Here is a 20,459-nt window from a genome sequence, read left to right on the forward strand (position 1 = left end):
CGCCAACCTGCTTTAAATGCTGAAATCCGGTTTAGTACACCCAAATGCTTGAAATATCATTGTCTTCCATCATTGCACCAGTTTGTAAGTTGTAACCATGAACTTTAATCCGGATACCGTGCTTTTTTCCAGCTTGTCACCAGAAATGGCCAAACAATTCTGTTCCTGTAATTGGGTTCCTTCCCGGGTTACGGAAGCGCAGCTGGCTGGTTGTGTTGCAACGGGCGCTTTAGCAAATAAGGAAACTATCCATTGGCGAGCCCCTGGTCTAGAATTTCCTCCTGAACCCCAAGACGGAGAAGTTATTGTATTTGTTGATCACCTGAGCCGAGGCTTCACTCCTCCCGGATCAAAAGTTTTCCATGACGTGATCGCCGACATTCAAATCCATCCCCAAGATATCGGTCCAAACTCCATATCCAATATTTGTGACTGGCAAGTATTCTGTGAAGTGTACCTGCAAGAGGAGCCTACTGTTGATCTGTTCCGGGATTTCTTTTATCTAAACAGCTGTACTGAGTTTACGGATGGCCCCAATACTGAACTAGGCGGGGTTTCAAATCAGAAGAGGAGAGATGTTGATTTCCCTCATGCCAAGCTTCATAGTCATCCTAAGGACTGGAATCAGACTTGGTTCTTCTGCTGCAACACAGCCCCAGCCAATGAAAATCCTTTGCCGGGTTACCGTCCACACCGGCTTACCCAAGCTCATCCATTTCCTCAACGGTTGACCGCACAGGAGCGAGCAAAATATGCCCCTCAACTGGCAAAGCTCAGAGCCTTTGTTGCAAATGGGCTGACAGGCGTGGATTTTGTCCGATGCTGGGTTTCATGGTGCGTTTTACCTTTAAGCTGGCGGCCCGGTTTAATGTGTGAATACACAGAGGATCTGAAAGACCCGCAACGCCATATTGACATCCAGCTAACTGATGATGAAGTCACCGAAGCTGTTAAAAAGATGCTTAATGAGCCAATAGATGTATGCAGCAAAACCGGGCTCAGTCCTTTCTATGCTGCCAGTAAACCGCCAAAGGTATAAGCTACCGTATTTCTGCCTTTATCCATCCTTTGTTAAATTTCTCCTTTGATGACTCACCATTTGTCTATGCAGGCCGATGATCCATTCTGGAAGAAAAAATCACAAGATAAACCGGTAAAGAATCCTCGGCTTAAGATCAAGGCTTCAAAAAATCCTATGAAAAGAAGGAACGTTGAACCGTCTGAGCCCATTATTGATGATGATCTGGATATTCCGGATTCAGAGGTAGAACTTGACTCTCTCGGTTCATTTTTTATACACTTATTGACAATGATCATTATCAGGATGAAGCGGAAGCCAGCCATGCTGATGAGGTAACTATTCTTTCTTCTGATTCTGATCCTGTGCCAGTACCAATAATCCGTCGAGCCATTCGGAAAGTAAAATTTTCATGCCCTCTTTCTTATTTGGACCCGCACTTTCTTTTAAAGACGCAGTAGCATGAAGCTCGCCGCACAACTCGACATAGCGGCCAAGTGGTGACCTCCTCCGGTTTACCAAATTCGTCGGTTTGCAAACGTCGCCCAGAGGTTGCTTATACTACTGACACCCTTTACCCTAAGGCGGGTTACATCCGATATCCTCTTAATCCGTCTGACTCAAATTATCAGGGAACTTTCCATTCATCGTCCGGTGAGTCGTCAGCGACACAACTTCCTCCTCTGAGAACCGTCCCTGGGTAAGCATAACATACTTTTAACTTTTTGGTCTTGTATTATATTGTCATATCGATCTTCGTGTCTGCTCTTTTCAGTGCTAAAGCCAGACCAAGCAAGAAGGCTAGATTGAATAGGCCAACCGTCCATGAACCGGCTACCGAGCCGGAGAAAACCCCAGAGGCCATTGACCCGGAGGCTAACACTGTTATTGATAATCCGGAACCTCAAACAACCGACACGCTTGTTGAACCGGTAGAAAATAATCCAACAAGCCAGTCAGCTGATCCACTAAGTCCAACTGTTGATCCGCCGAGTCTGGCTAAAGCATCCGATAAACCGCCAAGTTCTGCCAACACTACGGACGACGATGTTGTCGTAACTGGCCTTGGTTTCAGCTCCCCTGGTCGTCCTGTCGCGTTATCAAAGCATAGCGCCAAAGAAGAAATTTCTGCTATGGACAAAGGGAAATGGAAATCCGAGTTATCCAATTATACCAACCTCAGCGCTGAAGACCTTCATTCTGGTTTTTTAAACCGCCTGTATACAAGCCGCGACTTTGAAGCCAGTTTAGTAGGCCTGATGAAGGAGCGGTATGAGGTAAATGTCACTTTCCCTTTGCATAAATATTCCAATAGTCCTTTTGTTAGAACTGGTCTAACGTATCAACTCCAGTAGCCCCCAAGGGCCGGTGCATAACATTGGTTTGAACCGGGTCTTCAATCGATATTTGCATTTTGATGGTGTAGCCCCCATGAACTGGCTTATATATTTTTAGAATGAACCGGTACATCCTATTAACATCACCACTTATAATGATGGCAATCCATCTGAATCTGAATGAATACGCATTAGCCCCCAAGTGTCAAGTAGATAACTTGTTATGTGCTTGAGACTTTAAATTAATAGCTGATAAGAAGCAATCCGCATTAGCCCCCAAGTGTCAAGTAGATAACTTGTTATGTGGTTGAGACTTCAATGTTGTAATGCTAACTTATTATCTGTATTTTGCAGGCTCAGTTGTCCAAAAAAGACCCCCAAATAACTGATCTCCAAGGAAACATCAAGTCCCAGCAAGACGAAACTTGCAAAGTTAAGAGCGAGCTGACCACCGCTTTAACAACCATGGAGCAGCTGAAGGAATTCTTCAAAGGCGAACGGGCAGATTGGGAAAATGAAAAGACCACCTTGTTAAAGCGGGCAGAAGATGCGGAAAACGCCCTTAAACCGGCCACAGAAGAGCTGAGCAGCGTGAAGCGGCAGATTGATGCCATGACCTCTGCCATCTTTGGTAACAATCTCTTCACCAATATGTAACAACACCAGTTATAAAAACTTCCGGTTTAATAATAATATGATCCTTTTGCAGGTAGCCGTGTTACTCATCTTGGCGCAGATATGCGCAAAAAATTGAAGGCCGTCTATACTTTGGTAGAGCAGCTTTATACCGGCGCGCAACGAGCCATTTGCACAGCTTCCAATAACCATCCGCCCCCGTCGCTAATCAAGGAAACGCTGGAAAAATTGTCTATGATGCCTGCCCGGATTGTGGAATTGAAGAAATCCGCTGCAAGGTCTGGTGCCCTTACTGCACTGACGCGCGCCAAGGCCTGGATCTCTGACCTTGATCCGGAAGATGTTGGAAATGGTTACCCAAGCCAAAAAGAGGACGGTTCAGAATTTAACAATGACGATCTCCGGGCTATCACAAGAGAGATGCGACCACTGGCAAGTAAGTTGGCTGAAGATACTAACTTGTAAATTTACTAGAATGTATATGACACCTGTGGCAAGCGAATAAGTGCTCCAACTTATGACGTGGAAAATCTGATCCCGCCGATCCGTAAGCACTTACGCTCCTGATGTTCAACCGTCTGATCTTATACACGACGAAGCTGTCTTTCAAGCCTTATCAGGAATTGATTGGACAACTATTGACTTCCAGCCACTGGGTGGAGAGAAGGAGGATGAACTGGCGCAGGAAGATCCGCAACCTTCACATCAACCTGAGGTAGAATCATAATCCGGAAGCCGGTTTAACTTGTGCCTATTGTCATCCTTGTGAAAAACAATCATTCTTATGGGTAGTCGGAACGCCTTGTAATTGGCTAGCTTGAACAGTTGATTTGATATGCCATCGAGCATACTTGTTGCACACAATATTGTTAACCCGTCATGCTATACTTGCTTATGATCTTTATCGGTTTTATACAGCCCTGTTTCTGCATAAAACAAAGTGAAAACTGTCCTGGCGGTTTACCACCGGACGGGTCATAATGCCCAATATATAGCCAAGGTTGATAACCATAGCTTTAAATAATGAAATATGAAACATATCATACCTGTGATATTGAATCACTTTGTTGGTTTACCAACATTCTTGTAATGAGGGAGACGACCCAAATACTGAGTATTGATAACTCAAACCATGTTATGCTGGTATATAATAAGTGATGCCGGGTTATGATAAACACCGGATGATCATCCTGGCAACTTATAGTTAACTCCAGGCCGGGTTAAATAAACACCGGTTTATACGGATGACTTATAATCAGGCCGGGCCATTGGACGCTGGTTTAGCTCAAAAACATTAACAAGGGAGAAAAACAAAACTGACCAATAAAACCCAGAGAAAAAAAACTTGTAGTCGAGGCTTTTCAAGGGCTGCCAGGCCCAAATTCGAGGGTTTTCATGGGCTGCCAGGCCACTGAGTTAAACCGTTTTACAAAGCCTTTTAAGATGGCCCTCAATCTTTAACCAATCGCCAGTCTATCATTGACAAGTTCAGGGTCATATGCGATTGACTTGTCAAGTTGGCGGGTCATACCAGGTTTACCTGGGCGGAGTGACTTACTTAATGAAGGCAGGTTAACCCGGGGTTTTAGGTATATATACCAGGCTTCGAAGCCACTGCTTGATAGCCTATTGCAAGTGCAGATTTCTTTGTTCATTGCGATAGCAAAGAACCCCCAAGCAACATTTTGAGCTGTGCTCAATGGGTGCCTATGTGTGAGTTGTTCTTGACAACACTCTTTGGCCCCTAAGTAATGGCATTGCGCCAGCCAAAAGGTGTAGCTATGGTTGAACACAACCAAGCCTTCAAGTGACTTACTATCGTGGCTTTTGAGCCAGCCAAGAGGTGTAGCTATGTTTCGAATACAACCAAGCCCCCAAGCGACTTTCTTTTGTGGCCTTGAGCCAGCCAAGAGGTGTAGCTATGGTTCAAATACGACCAAGCCCCCAAGTGACTTATATTGATAGACAGCTGTAAAGCTGATTCAAAGGGTAAACTGGATGTCGCTTTACAAACAGAAACCTCCGTGTAACCACTCATGATATGAGAAGAACAGCAGATACCCCGCTTTATCCGGGGCTCTGGTTTATTATGTTGATCATAATATATACATCATCAAAATATGTACATGATAGGAGCTTATGGCTCAGGTGTAGTATGGCCGTAGATGAGCTATGTTCCACGGCCGGATCGTCTCCTCCTCTGACTTGCGTGAGTCTTTATGCTCTCGAACATCGATGAGGTAATATGATTCGTTGTTCAGATTTTTGCTGACCACAAAGGGCCCTTCCCAAGGTGGGGATAACTTGTGGATATCGGTCTGATCTTGGATAAGCCGGAGCACTAGATCGCCTTCTTGAAAAGTTCTGGTTTTAACCCGGCGACTGTGATAACGCCGCAGGTCTTGCTGGTAAATTGCCGAGCGAGCCACCGCTACGTCCCGTTTCTCATCCAACAAGTCCAACGCATCCTGGCGTGCTCTTTCATTATCTGCTTCAACATAAGCTGCCACTCGTGGTGAATCATGACGAATATCAGTTGGAAGGACAGCTTCCGCTCCATAAACCATGAAGAAGGGTGTATAACCCGTAGATCTACCGGGGGTGGTGTTAATGCTCCATAAAATGGAAGGAAGCTCTTCGACCCAACAACCCGGTGTCCTCTGCAAAGGAACCATAAGCCGGGCTTGACCCCCTTCAAGATTTCCTGATTAGCTCTCTCCGCTTGACCATTAGACTGGGGGTGGGCCACTGAAGACACATCAAGACGGATGTGCTCTCTTTGACAGAACTCCTCCATAGCACCCTTGGAAAGATTCATGCCATTGTCTGTTATAATGCTGTGTGGAAAACCAGAACGGAATATCACCTTCTTCATAAATTGAACCGCCGTGGCTGCATCACATTTGCTAACTGGCTCTGCCTCCACCCACTTGGTAAATTTATCAATCGCCACCAAGAGGTGGGTCTTCTTATCCTTAGACCTCTTAAAGGGTCCAACCATATCAAGCCCCCAGGTTGCAAACGGCCAGGTAATTGGAATCATCCTCAGCTCCTGAGCCGGAACATGAGCTCGGCCTGCAAACTTCTGACAGCCATCGCACCTTTTGACCAAGTCCTCAGCATCAGCATGAGCCGTCAGCCAATAGAAACCGTGACGAAAAGCCTTAGCCACCAGGGACTTTGAACCGGCATGATGACCACAATCACCTTCGTGAATTTCGCGTAAAATTTCACGACCTTCTTCAGGAGAAACATAACGTTGAAAAGACCCTCACACACTGCAATGCTGTAGCTCGCCATTGACAATAGTCATGGACTTGGAACGCCGGATTATCTGCCTGGCCAGAACTTCATCATCTAGTAACTCACCCCGGTTCATATACACCAAATATGGGATCGTCCAATCTGGGGTGACATGAAGCGCCGCCACCAACTGAGCCTCCGGATCAGGAATAGCTAAGTCTTCCTCCGTGGGTAGCTTGACCGACGGGTTATGCAAAACATCAAGAAAAACATTGGGCGGCACCGGTTTACGCCGGGAGCCCAACCGGCTTAAAGCGTCCGCTGCTTCATTCTCTTGCCGGTCTACATGATCAACCTGATAACCCTTGAAATGACCTGCAACAATATCCACCTCTCGACGATACGCTGCCATGAGGGGGTCCTTGGAGTCCCAAGTACCAGAAACTTGTTGAGCCACTAGGTCCGAGTCACCAAAACATTTAACCAGGCTCAAATTCATCTCCTTAGCCATCCGAAGACCATGGAGCAGGGCCTCGTACTCAGCTGCCTTATTAGTACAAGGAAACATCAAGCGGAGAACATAACAAAATTTGTCACCTCGAGGGGAAGTAAGAACCACTCCAGCCCCCGAGCCCTCCAATTGCCTGGATTCGTCGAAATGAATCGTCTAGTATGTGTTATCCGGTCTATCCTCCGGCACCTGCAACTCTGTCTAGTCATTGATGAAATCCATGAGTGCTTGAGACTTGATGGTCGTGCGAGGCATATATTTTAATCCGTGAGGCCCAAGCTCAATAGCCCACTTAGCAACCCGGCAAGTCGCTTCTCTGTTCTGGATGATATCTCCCAAAGGAGCAGAACTGACCAAAGTAATGGGATGGCCCTGAAAGTATTGCTTCAGCTTCCGGCTCGCCATAAAAACCCCATATACAAGCTTCTGCCAATGTGGATATCTATTTTTTGACTCAATGAGCACCTCACTGATATAATAAACCGGCCGTTGAACCGGATACTCCTTTCCTGCCTCCTTGCGCTCCACCACAATAGCCACGCTGACAGCCTGAGCATTAGCAACCACACATAACAGCAATGGTTCCTTGTCCATGGGAGCAGCAAGAACAGGTGGTTCGGCAAGCTGCTGCTTTAGAGCCTCAGACGCTTCATTACTCGCATCACTCTAGGCAAATTTGTCCGTTTTCTTCGGCATTTGATATGAAGGGATGGCCTTCTCCCCGAGACGACTTATAAACTGGCTCAATGCTCCAATTCGGCCTGCCAGTTGCCGAACATCATTGATGCACTTCGGTTTAGCCAGTGAAGTAATAGCCTTGATCTTCTCCGGATTAGCTTCAATGCCCCTGTTAGACACCAGAAAACCCAAAAGCTTGCCTGCTGGCACACCAAAAACACACTTGGCCGGGTTGAGCATCATCTTATAAACCCGGAGGTTATCTAAGGTCTCCTTTAAGTCATCTATTAATGTTTCCTCCTTCCTGGACTTTACCACAATATCATCCACATAAGCATGAACGTTGCGCCCAATCTGGTTATGAAGACAATTCTGAACACAACGCTGATAAGTTGCCTGGGCACTCTTGAGCCCAAAGGGCATAGACACATAGCAGAAGGCTCCAAAGGGAGTTATAAAAGCTGTCTTCTCCTGGTCCTTAACTGCCATCTTAATCTGATGATAACCTGAATAAGCATCCAGAAAACTCAAACGCTCACAACCCGCCGTAGCATCAATGATTTGATCAATACGGGGGAGGGCAAAAGGACCAGCCGGACACGCTTTGTTCTGATCCGTGTAATCCACACACATACGCCAGGTGCCATTCTTCTTAAGCACCAGCACCGGATTAGCCAACCACTCCGGATGAAAAACTTCAACAATTAACCCTGCCGCCAAGAGCCGGGCTACCTCCTCACCAATAGCCTTGCGCCTCTCTTCATTGAACCGGCGAAGGAATTGTCGGACCGGTTTAAACTTGGGATCAATATTAAGGGTGTGCTCAGCGAGTTCCCTCGGTACACCTGGCATGTCAGAAGGCTTCCATGCAAAGATATCCCGATTCTCATGGATGAACTCGATGAGCGCGCTTTCCTATTTCGGATCCAGACTTGCACTGATGATGAACTGTTTGGATGAATCGCTGGGCACAAAATCAACCATCTTAGTCTCATCAGCCGATTTAAACTTCAAGGCCGGATAATGCTCCGTGGTTGGTTTCTTCAAAGAAGTCATGTCTGCCGAATCAACGTTGTCCTTATAGAACTTCAACTCCTCTGCTGCGCAAATCGACTCAGCATAGGCCGCATCACCTTCCTCACACTCCAAAGCGATCTTGCGGCTTCCATGTACTGTGGTAGTCCCTTTATGACCCGGCATCTTGAGCTGCAGATAAATATAACAGGGTCGTGCCATGAACTTAGCATAAGCCGACCGTCCAAACAGGGCATGATACGAGCTTTGGATTTTTACCACTTCGAAAGTCAATGTCTCTGATCTTGAGTCATACTCATCTCCAAAAGCGACTTCCAGAGCTATTTTACCAACCAGATAGGCTGATTTGCCAGGCACCACACCATGGAAAACAGTGTTCGACGGTTTAAGATTCTTATCTGTCAACCCCATACGACGGAAGGTGTCATAATATAAGATGTTGATACTGCTGCCTCCGTCCATGAGCACCTTAGTGAACTTATAACCTCCAACCTGAGGCGCCACCACCAACGCCAAATGACCCGGATTGTCAACCCGGGGCGGGTGATCCTCTCGGCTCCAGACAATAGGCTGCTCAGACCATCGCAAATAACGAGGCACTGCCGGTTCAACCGAGTTCACCGCTCATTTATGAAGCTTCTGATCGCGTTTGCATAAGCGGATGGTGAAAACGTGGTAGTGTCCACTATTCAAATGCTTTGGGTGACTTTGGTACCCTGACTGTTGCTGCTGCGGTCCTTGTTGGTTATAACCACCCTGGTTGCTCTGATTGCCTTGATTGCCATGTCCACCCTGATTGCCTTGGAATCCTGAACCGGAGTTGCCTCCTCCATAACCCGGCCCATAGGACCCGGATCTTGAACCGCCGGATGGTCCATGATCATTCCGGAAGAAATCTAAATTTTTGAATTCTCGCATGATATAACAATCTTTCCAGAGGTGCATGGCCGGTTTGTCCTGCGTTCCTTGCTTCGGGCAGGGCTGGTTCAACAGGTAATTCAGGCGCTCCGGATTAGGACTGTGCTATGCCCTTCTTGGGGGCGGCTTTCCTTTACGACGCTGACCATTACTCTATGTATTGGTGTTAGCCACAAAATCTGAATTATGATCTGCTTTCCGCTTACCATTATTATTGTGGCCCATCGGGTTATGCTGCTGCCCCTTGGCGTTACCGCTCTTCTTTCCCTTCCCCGGTTTGTCATCGTCAGACTCGCGGTCCTTGGTACTATCAGAATCAACATACTTAACCAGTGCAGCCATAAGTGTTCCCATGTCATTGCAGTGACGCTTGAGTCGTGCCAACTTCACACTAGTAGAAAAAGGGGCTTTTACCCCGGTTGGTAAGGGCCTTTTGTCCCGGTTTTCGAACCGGGACTAAAGGGTCGTTACTAAAGCCCTAACCCTTTAGTCCTGGTTCTTACACGAACCGGGACAGAAGGTCCTCCACGTGGCCGCTGCTGCCAGCCCAGGCAGGGGGGCTTTTGGTCCCGGTTGGTGCCACCAACCGGGACCAATAGGCAGGGCCTTTTGTCCCGGTTGGTGTCACCAACCGGGACCTATAGGCATCCACGCGCCAGCATTTCAGGGGCTGGGGTTTTTTTTGAAAGGGGGGGGGGGGTTGGGGGGTTTTGGGGGGTTAATTTAGGTGTTTCATATATTGTGTTAGCTAGCTAATTAATAGAGAGAAGTGTCCTCTCCAGCTCCGTGCTTGGTCGACGCTACGTACTATATACGTATGGAGAGGACTAGACACGCTAGCTAGTAAGCAAATGAAGGAAACAGAAGATCGTCATGAACATACGCATACAGAGAGAAGTCATATCGACCACTTCTCCTTCTCCGAGAGATTGGTTGAACAACAAGTTCTCGCATATCTATCTGACACTACCGGCTACATATATACAATAATTATCTCTTACAATATAATCTCCTAATTAAATTGTAAGAACACAGGGTCCACATAGTATTCTCCGTTTTCAGCGATCACGTGGTCAAGGAAGAATGCCGCCAATTCCTCTTGAATTGCTCGCATACGATCTTCTGCTAGGAGTTCATCCCGCATCCGAAACATCTAATTTGAAGAAGGGGGTCAATACATATATATATATGAACAAATGAAACTCGACACAAATGATGGTAATAAAATAAAATTGTGAATATTATTGCTTACGGACTTCATATTGTTCGTCAGAGTAGCCCCGCTCACAGGTTGTGTGGCGGATAGACTCGCAAACGTAGTATCCACAAAAATCATTCCCTTGTTCTTGCCACAACCACTTTACAAAAAATAGAGGTCAATCTAACTGATAATCAAGCATGCTAAATGGTATTGATGAAACTAGCGCTTGAATCACTAGGAGATTTGCGGAACATGCTACTATAGTACTTACTTTCGGGTGTCTAAATTACAGCTTCTTCGGCAGTCCCGGAGCTTTTGTGGTGAATTTTCTCCAAACCCTGCCAGACAAACAAAACAACTACTTGATATCAGGAAATGAACAAAGTTGTTGATATGGTGGATAATGATCGATTTAACTTACTTCTCGAGCATTTGAGTCATGTCCGCATAGTCCTGGGGATCTTTTCGTCTCGAGTCTAAGACGGTTACTACTCCCTGCTCAAGCTTAATCTCTAGGAGAATATAGTCGAAGCTGCGCATACATGCATAATTCATCAATTACATTACCATAACCTGGACTAATAAGGGAAACCGAATATGCACAAGACAGTAACGCTCACTTGAAGTTGTAAGGAAAGAGTATTATATCTTTGTTTTGATTTAATACCAACGATCGTAGCAAGTTGGCCTCGGCCTCTTTGGCATGTTTTTAAACCGTATATGCATCTATGAGATTTGTGTTAATGAACCCAATATCACTGATTTGTTTTTTCTTCAATTCAGCGATCTTCAATCTGCATAATATAGTGAGGATAATTATAAATACATGCAATGAAAGAGCTGACCTATATAGAGAGACTTAATGACAGAAGTAGTACTACTTACAGACAGTAGCAAGTGATCGTTGATTTATCGAGGGCCTTTTGATTGAAAAACTAGAAGAACTCCTCAAATGGAACATTCAGCAGTTCAATTCCAACGAGGTCATGCTCCGGTTTAACTCTCAGCGTCAAAGTATTCATCCCATCAGACTCTCTGCAGGTTTTCATGTACTAATCATGTAATCTTCGCATCATCGTTGTTAGAGATCTTTCATCTTTGACGAGAGGCTTCCCGTAATGGTATTTGTGTTCGTCCACCTCCATGATTTCATAATGTACATCGTCGGGCAGGTAATCTCCAAGATTGCTATAACCGGCCACCATCCTCGGATCATTAGCGACGATGTCTTTAGACACCTTGAGCGGGGGGCACGATTGGTTCGCTTGTTCGCCGAGCTGGGCAATTTTTTTCCCAGCTCGTCGTTCTTTTAACCTTTGATCACTGACAGCACTTCCCGACCGCTCCGCTTCGACAAATGTCTTTGCAATAATGCGCTCATAGCTGCCTTTCGGCGGAGACTTTGGTGGTTTTGTCAGGGCATCCAGAGTGCGCTTCGCTTTCACCGGATCTACCTTCTCCTCCGGGGGTGGATGTTTCTTTGCTTTCACCCCTTCAAAGAAGTTCTTCACTTCGGCTCGCACGATCCTCGCGTTCTCCTCCTCGGTCCTCTCGTATGGTAACTTCTCTGGAGTCTTCAGAGAAGGACCGAATCTGTATTGCCTCCCGCCTCGGGCAGCTGTACTGCTAGACGCCGGCAGAGCATACGGAGCGGCTGCGGCTGTCTTCTTTCCTTGCTTACGAGGCGGAAGAGAAGGACTACGACGCGCTGGAGAGGCCGGAGCGGCGACGGGTCTCTTCCGCCCTTGCTGACGAGGCGGAGAAGGAGGAGGCTGGCTGCTCTGGCACGCCGGCGCAGGCGGAGAAGGAGGCAGAGTGCCGCCACGCGCAGGAGAAGGAGGCTGAGTGCCCTGATCACTCGTCGGAGGAGGAGGCGGAGGAGGAGGCGGAGTGCCGCCACGCGCCGGAGAAGGAGGCTGAGTGCCCTGATCACTCGCTGGAGGAGGAGGCGGCGGCGGAGTGCCCTTACTCGCCGGAGGCGTCTAGTTCGGAAGGTTAATGAGCTCCTTCCGCCATAGGCACGGAGTCTTCAGAGCTAAACCCAGCCGAGTCTCCCCTTCACCGGTAGGGTGGTCAAGCTGGAGGTCCTCAAATCCCTCCGTTATTTCATCCACCATCACCCTAGCATATCCTTCTGGAATCGGCCGGCAGTGGTAGGTTGCACCGGGTTCAGGAGGTAAAACAGAGCCAACAGCTGCCTTGACTTTGAAGTTCTGCCATTGCGCCATAAGGTGGCAATGTTGAGACTCCGTGATAGCATCCACGGGGTAGCTAGCAGGAGCCGTCAAGACATGCTCCGGCTGAAGCAGCTCGGTGGAAGCCACGCTGCTTCTCCACTGAGATGGCGGGGTAGCTTCGGGGGTAGTTTCGGCATGTCGATTGCCGTCTCGTTCCTCTAGCGCTTGAACCCTTTCGTGCAGCTTCTGAATTTGGGTCTGCTCCATTTTTTCCTCCTCTCCTGGCTTTTGTAACCGGCTGCGTCCGAAAAACCAGCCTTCCATGGAATGGAGCCTGGCGTGCCTCATGTCCGTCCAGGGTGCTCAGGATTCCCGAGGGCCATTGTGAGCTCGTCGTTCTCTCTGTCTGGAACGAACGCCCCTTCCTGCGCTGCATCGATATATTGCTTAATCTTCTTGACTGGTATTCTCAAAAGCTCGTTCGTCCAAACGCACCTCCCTGATACAGGGTCCAAGGTTCCGCCAGCCCCGAAGAACCAAGTCCGGCAACGGTCTGTCCAGTTCATTGTCTGTGGTTCGATCCCTTTTTCAAGTAGATCATTCTCAGCCTTGTCCCACTTAGGCCGGGCTTTGAGGTAGCCACCTGACCCCGTGCGATGGTGAAGCTTCTTCTTCGCAGCATTCTTCTTGTTTGTCGCTGACATCTTCTTACTCTTTTCCGATGTCTTGTGGGCCACAAATGCGGGCCAGTGATCTCTGATCTTCTCATACCGGCCATGAATTCTGGTGTCTCTTCTTTGTCGACAAACGTTTTCAGCTCATTCTTCCACCTCCTGAATAGGTCTGCCATCTTCTTAAGAGCATGAGACTTGATTAATTGCTCTTTAACTGCCTTCTCCGGATCCTCCTCTGGCGGTAGGGTGAAATTTGCCTTCAACTCAGTCCAAAGATCATCTTTCTGCATATCATTGACATAAGACACCTCAGGGTCTTCCTTCTCAGGCTTATACCATTGGTGGATGCTGATCGGGATCTTGTCCCTAACTAGAACTCCGCACTGAGCAGCAAATGCATCCTTTGTCCGGATGGGTTCAATCGGTTGGCCGTCGCACGCGATTGCTGTGATCTCAAACCTTTCATCCGAGCGCAACTTTCTCTTCGGGCCTCGTCTCTTTACCGAAGTAGTGCTCGATCCGGAGGGCTAGAAAAAAGAAGAAAGACGAGTGTTAATTAATATGTATACATACCAAAACAATGAATGCATCAATTAGCTAGTCAGCACAGGCTTAACTAATATATTTACCTGGCCGGACTCTGTTCGGTCACCGAAGCCGTCACCACGGGCTCCTTCTTGCACCAGCATTGGGTCACCGGAGCCATCATAATCATGTCTTTCATCCTCCACTCTTCGATCATCGTAGCCTGCTTCTTCACCCTGTTCTTCCAGACCATCATTGTCGTTAAGATACGACAAGATATCACCTCTGGCTAAGATTATGTCCCCCAATACCTCTTCTGCTTGCTCGTCTCGTCCGTACTCCATTTTTTCTGCAAATATTACAACATGGCAATTACTACACAAACATGACAGCAGGTGGATATATTAGTGCAAACGTAGACCTAGCTTATTCCGGGTTTGGGGTGGCCTCGGCAACGCTTCAAGGGTAGGGGCGCGGTGGGAGGGGGTAGGAGACCGACATCGTTTTTTTCTAGGGTTTGGGTGTCCTCGAGAGTTTTGGTCGAGCGAGAGGGCCGGGGGTGCTCCCGTGGTATAAGTTATCATGGTCGAGAGGAGGTATAAATATCGACCGTCCATCATGTCGAAGTTATCTGAGAGGGAGTTATATATATCGACAACGACGACATACATACATGGGAAAATAATGTTTTCGGAGAGGGGGTATACGACCCCCCCACGTGTTGAAGTTATCGGGAGGGGGTTATATCGACAACGACGACATACGTACATGGGAAAATAATATTATCGGGGAGGGGGTATATCGACCCCCCCTCATGTTGAAGTTATCAGGAGAGGGGTATATCGACGACGACAGACCCTATAAAACATAAGAAAACGAAGAAGATACAAAAAGAGGAGAAGAAGAAAGGAATAGAGGAGAAGATCGAAGAAAAAAAAGAGGAGAAGAAGAAACGAATAGACGAGAGAAGAAGAAAAAAATAGAATTTTTTCTATTTTTTCTTCTTCTATTCCTTTCTTCTTCTCCTCTTCTTTTTCTTCTTTTTTCCTCTTCTTATTTATTTCTCCTCTTCTTCCTCTCCTCTTCTTCTCCTTTCTTCCTCTTCTTATTTTCCTTTTTCCTCTCATTCATAAAAAAATGTTCAAATAGAAAATTTCGAAAAAAGTAAAGGTTTTGCCTAATGCATTGTTCATTTGAATATACAAACATTTGCATATTCTACAATAATTAAAATCACCAAAAAAACCTATGAACAGAAAAAAATCCTAACTTTTCTAAAAATCTATCTTTTGCATATATACATGAACATATATATATACATAGAGAACATATATACATACACATATACATTTTTATAAAAATGCAAAAAAAAGATCTAAAAAAGGACATATAAACAGAGGGGCAGTGCCGGCCCTGACCAAGGCGACGGCGGCTCGTCAGGGCAGGGGCAGAGGCGACGGTGGCGTGGTCGGGGCAGGGGCAGAGGCGACGGCGGCGTGGTCGGGGCAGGGCGAGGCAGAGGCGACGGCGGCGTGGTCGGGGCAGATGGGGCGACGACGACGTGGTCAGGGCAGGGGCGCGCGGCGTGGTCGGGGCGGGCCGCCGGCGGCGTGCTCGGGGAAGGGGCGGCTGCGCGTCGACGAGGCAGTAGAGGGCGGCGACGGCGTCGACGGGGCGAGCTCGGGCAGCCTGGCGGCGTCGTCGGGGCGGGGGAACTGATGCAGAGATGAATCTGAAAAACGCTAAGTCCTTTCTTATATACTGAGAGCATTGGTCCCGGTTCGTGGCACCAACCAGGACCAATGCCCCCCTTTAGTCCCGGTTGGTGCCACCAATCGGGACCAAAGGCCTCTTTTCAGCAGCCCAAAGGGCGGGAAGCGGCTGCCTTTGGTCCCGGTTGGTGGCACCAACCGGGACTAAAGGGGGGCATTGGTCCTGGTTGAAAATGCCACGAACCGGGACCAAAGGGTGGCATTGGTCCCGGTTCGTGCCACCAACCGGGACCAATGGCCTTGCATAGCGGCGTGGTGGTGGGAGTTTAGTCCCACCTCGCTAGCTGAGAGAGAGCCGCACCTGTTTATAAGGTGCGGTGCGCCTGAGCTGTCGAGCTCCTCTCTAAAGCAGGCTTACGGGCCTAACCTCTCTATACCTGCCTGTGGGCCTACTAGGCCTTCTGCGGGCCTGAATCCTGGCCCATGGATGGGTTTCTAGTCGTATTCAGGCCGTGGTGGCCCAGTAGGTGGCATAATTTTTAGTTTTTGCCTTTTTTGTTTTCTTTTTTGCTTTATTTATTTTGTTTTTTTCTACTTACAACAAAAAACTTATTTATTTTATTTTATTTTGTTTCTAATTACTTATTTATTTTACTTTATGATAATTCTTTTTGCTATTAAAGTTTCTAACAAAAAAAGTTCTTTATGAAAATTATTTTTGCTTTCAATGATTTTGAACAGAAAATACTTCGATAATTTTAGTTGCATCAATTTTATATAATTTTAGTTTCAATAATACTAGAGGTTGCTTATAATGTTTTGAACAAAAAATACTTTGATAATTTTAGTTTCATAAATTTTATTTATGTTATTAAAGTTTATTTTATTTTGCTTCTATTTATATATTTTATTAAAGTTTATATTATTTTGTTTCTAATTACTTATTTATTTTATTTGTTATTTTTCATGCACCATTTTTCATGCATTTACTGATTATTTTGAGCTATAAGACCCTAAAATTGAAAAGCATTTCAAATGAACTCTGAAAAGGTTGAAAGATGGCATGGTATCGTCATTTCATCCACATAGCATGTGCAAGAAAGTTGAGAGGGTTACGGCAAAAACTGGATGCACTTCGTGTACAAAACGGACAATCTCTTTCGAAGTATCATGATTTCATACAGAAACTCGTCTGTTACAAAGGGATTTCATTTTTTAAAACTTATTTGAACTCCTGACTTTTTGTGTGTTCAAAATGCACCATTCAAAGCCACATCATCAATTTTCAACCCTTTCTGACTTCATTTGTTATTTTTCATGCATTTGCTAATTATTTTGAGCTATAAGACCCTAAAATTGAAAAACATTTCAAATGAACTCTGAAAAGGTTGAAAGTTGGCATGGTATCATCATTTCATCCACATAGCATGTGCAAGGAAGTTGAGAGGGTTACGGCAAAAACTAGATGCACTTCGTGTACAAAACGGACAATCTCTTTCGAAGTATCAGGATTTCATATGGAAACTCGTCTGTTACAAAGGGATTTCATTTTTTAAAAATTATTTGAACTCCTGACTTTTTGTGTGTTCAAAATGCACCATTCAAAGCCACATCATCAATTTTCAACCCTTTCTGACTTCATTTGTTATTTTTCATGCATTTACTAATTATTTTGAGCTATAAGACCCTAAAATTGAAAAGCATTTCAAATGAACTCTGAAAAGGTTGAAAGTTGGCATGGTATCATCATTTCATCCACATAGCATGTGCAAGAAAGTTGAGAGGGTTACGGAAAAAACTAGATGCACTTCGTGTACAAAATGGACAATGGTATCATACTCGTCTGTTACAAAGTTGGCATGGTATCATCATAATAGTTGCGGGAGAAAGTCTTCACTTTTTCTTCACTTGTGTCATTTGCTTATTGCGCCGTAACCATGGATAATCTTCATCGTTTATCAGAATGCTTGGGTCAGCCTTGACTTTGAAGGGAGGAATTTCATGAAACTTTTCATAATCTTCAGGCATGTCTGTCTTGCCCTCCACTCCCACAATGTCCCTTTTTCCTGAAAGAACTATGTGGCGCTTTGGCTCATCGTATGATGTATTCGCTTCCTTATCTTTTCTTTTTCTCGGTCTGGTAGACATATCCTTCACATAGATAACCTGTGCCACATCGTTGGCTAGGACGAACGGTTCGTCAGTGTACCCAAGATTGTTCAGATCCACTGTTGTCATTCCGTACTGTGGGTCTACCTGTACCCCGCCTCCTGACAGATTGAACCATTTGCACTTAAACAAAGGGACCTTAAAATCATGTCCGTAGTCAAGTTCCCATATGTCCATTATGTAACCATAATATGTGTCCTTTCCCCTCTCGGTTGCTGCATCAAAGCGGACCGCTGTTTTGGTTGGTGCTCTTTTGATCTTGGGCGATCGTGTAAAATGTATTCCCATTTATCTCGTATCCTTTGTAAGTCAATACAGTCGAAGATGGTCCCCTGGACAACGAGTACAACTCATCACAAACAGTGGTGTCACCTCTGAGACGTGTTTCCAACCAACTGCTGAAAGTCCTGATGTGTTCACATGTAATCCCGTCGTCACACTGCTCCGGGTGTTTGGAGCGCAGACTGTTCTTGTGTTCATCGACATACGGGGTCACCAAGGTAGAGTTCGGTAGAACTGTGTAGTGTGCTTGAGACCAAGAATATCCGTCCCTGCATATTATTGAGTCCCCTCCAAGCGTGCCTTTTCCAGTCAGTCTCCCCTCATACCGCGATTTAGGGAGACCTATCTTCTTAAGGCCAGGAATGAAGTCAACACAAAACCCAATGACATCCTCTGTTCGATGGCCCATGGAGATGCTTCCTTCTGGCCTAGCACGGTTACGGACATATTTCTTTAGGACTCCCATGAACCTCTCAAATGGGAACATATTGTGTAGAAATACGGGCCCCAGAATGACAATCTCGTCGACTAGATGAACTAGGACGTGCGTCATGATATTGAAGAAGGATGGTGGGAACAGCAGCTCGAAACTGACAAGACATTGCGCCACATCACCCCTTAGCCTTGGTATGATTTCTGGATCGATCACCTTCTGAGAGATTGCATTGAGGAATGCGCATAGCTTCACAATGGCTAATCGGACGTTTTCGGTAGAAGCCCCCTCAATGCAACCGGAAGCAGTTGCGTCATAATCACGTGGCAGTCATGAGACTTTAGGTTCTGGAACTTTTTCTCTGGCATATTTATTATTCCCTTTATATTCGACGAGAAGCCAGACGGGACCTTCATACTGAGCAGGCATTCAAAGAAGATTTCTTTCTCTTCTTTTGTAAGAGCGTAGCTGGCAGGACCTTCATACTGCTTCGGAGGCATGACGTCTTTTTCGTGCAAACGTTGCAGGTCCTCCTGTGACTCAGGTGTATCTTTTGTCTTCCCATACACGCCCAAGAAGCCTAGCAGGTTCACGCAAAGGTTCTTCGTCACGTGCATCACGTCGATTGAAGAGCGGACCTCTAGCTCTTTCCAGTAGGGTAGGTCCCAAAATATAGATTTATTCTTCCACATGGGTGCGTGTCCCTCAGCGTCATTCAGAACAGCTAGTCCGCCGGGACCCTTTCCAAAGATTATGTGTAAATCATTGACCATAACAAGTACGTGATCACCGGTACGCATGGCGGGCTTCTTCCGGTGATCTGCTTCGCCTTTGAAACACTTGCCTTTCTTTCGACATTGATGGTTGGTCGGAAGAAATCGACGATGGCCCAGGTACACATTCTTCCTGCATTTGTCCAGTTATATACTTTCAGTGTCATCTAAACTGTGCGTGCATGCGTGGTATCCCTTGTTTGTCTGTCCTGAAAGATTACTGAGAGCGGGCCAATCGTTGATGGTTACAAACAGCAACGCGTGCAGGTTAAATTCCTCCTGTTTGTGCTCATCCCACGTACGTACACCGTTTCCATTCCACAGCTGTAAAAGTTCTTCAACTAATGGCCTTAGGTACACATCAATGTCGTTGCCGGGTTGCTTAGGGCCTTGGATGAGAACTGGCATCATAATGAACTTCCGCTTCATGCACATCCAAGGAGGAAGGTTATACATACATAGAGTCACGGGCCAGGTGCTGTGATTGCTGCTCTGCTCCCCGAAAGGATTAATGCCATCCGCGCTTAAACCAAACCATATGTTCCTTGGGTCAGCTGCAAACTCAGCCCAGTACTTCCTCTTGATTTTTCTCCACCGCGACCCATCAGCGGGTGCTCTCAACTTCCCGTCTTTCTTACGGTCCTCACTGTGCCATCGCATCATCTTGGCATGCTCTTCGTTTCTGAACAGATGTTTCAACCGTGGTATTATAGGAGCATACCACATCACCTTGGTAGGAACCCTCTTCCTGGGGGGCTCACCGTCAACATCACCAGGGTCATCTCGTCTGATCTTATACCGCAATGCACCGCATACCGGGCATGCGTTCAGATCCTTGTACGCACCGCGGTAGAAGATGCAGTCATTAGGGCATGCATGTATCTTCTGCACCTCCATACGACCTTCTTTGTTGCATATGTACTGTCGGGCAATTTGTTATCCTTTGGAAGCTTCTTCTTCAATATTTTCAATAGCTTCTCAAATCCTTTGTCAGGCACAGCATTCTCTGCCTTCCACTGCAGCAATTCCAGTACGGTACCAAGCTTTGTGTTGCCATCTTCGCAACTGAGGTACAACCCTTTTTTGTGATCCTCTAACATGCGATCGAAATTCAGCTTCTCCTTTTGACTTTCGCAT

General features: G+C 46.4%; 1 pseudogene; it reads left to right on the top strand.

The window, feature by feature from the left end:
- Positions 1-868: 868 nt before the first annotated feature.
- LOC123494458 (uncharacterized) overlaps positions 869-20,459 on the top strand; it is a 28,823-nt pseudogene continuing 9,232 nt past the window's right edge.

Source organism: Aegilops tauschii, chromosome 1, assembly GCF_002575655.3.
Source record: "Aegilops tauschii subsp. strangulata cultivar AL8/78 chromosome 1, Aet v6.0, whole genome shotgun sequence".
Taxonomy (NCBI): domain Eukaryota; kingdom Viridiplantae; phylum Streptophyta; class Magnoliopsida; order Poales; family Poaceae; genus Aegilops; species Aegilops tauschii.